Source organism: Mus caroli, chromosome 9, assembly GCF_900094665.2.
Source record: "Mus caroli chromosome 9, CAROLI_EIJ_v1.1, whole genome shotgun sequence".
Taxonomy (NCBI): Eukaryota; Metazoa; Chordata; class Mammalia; order Rodentia; family Muridae; genus Mus; species Mus caroli.
Genome location: NC_034578.1, coordinates 91,399,665 through 91,400,608, shown reverse-complemented (window position 1 = coordinate 91,400,608; position 944 = coordinate 91,399,665).

Genomic DNA, 944 nt, shown 5'->3' with positions numbered 1-944 from the left:
GGGTTAAAACACACCAGAGTATTCTGCTCATCTTGAGTGGCCAGTTCAGTGGGAGCAAGTCCATTCACTTACTCAGGGCCACCATCCTTTCCCACAGGTCTCCTTCATCTTGTTGCACTAGAACTCCACATCTGTTAAACAGCTGCTCCCAGGTCCCTCTCCCCCAGCCCCTGGAAACCACCATTGTCCTTTCTGACAGATCTTCCTCTTGTAGAGACCTTGCGCAAGTGGAGTCATCCAGTAGCTGTGCCTTTATGATGTAGCACGTGTCACAACTGCCTTTCCTTTTAAAGCCTGAATAGTCTCCTATTGTGTGCACAACAACGGCATTTTGCTCACCTGTGCTGTCATTGGGTAGCCTTTCGAGTTCCTGGTTGTTGTGAACTCAGGTGCACAAATAACTGCTCGAGTTCCATTGTCAGTTCTGGGTGTGCTCCAGATGTGGACTTACAGGGTGCTCTTGCATCCACAATCGATTGCTGGGGTACGGCTGACTCCTTTTCAATGTGGGGGTGCTCCTTTCTATCCCCACCAAACATGGAACAGTTGTTCTCACTTCTGCCCATCCTTACCACTGTCTGCTCTGTTGCTATAGTCTGCTTTGTACCAACCAGCCTTACAGGTTACAAGCAGAATCTTGTTGTAGTTTTGTGTTTCCCAAGTGAGTACAGAGATGGAACAAATTTCTTACAGTGTCTGGTATGCTTTCTCTAGAGAGAAATCTATATTCAAGCCCTTTGCCTATCTCAAGTTGTTGTACCTTTGTCTCCGTCAGTGATTTCAGTCTGCNGTCAAAGCTTGGGAGCTATAGGTGTATGAGTTTACTTCTAGGACCTGAATTCCATTTCATTAGTGGGTTTGTCAGCTTTTGGGCCAGTACCCGTTTCAGATACTATGGCTCTGTAGTGTAGTTTGAGGTAAGCTACTGTATGTCCCCCCCCCCC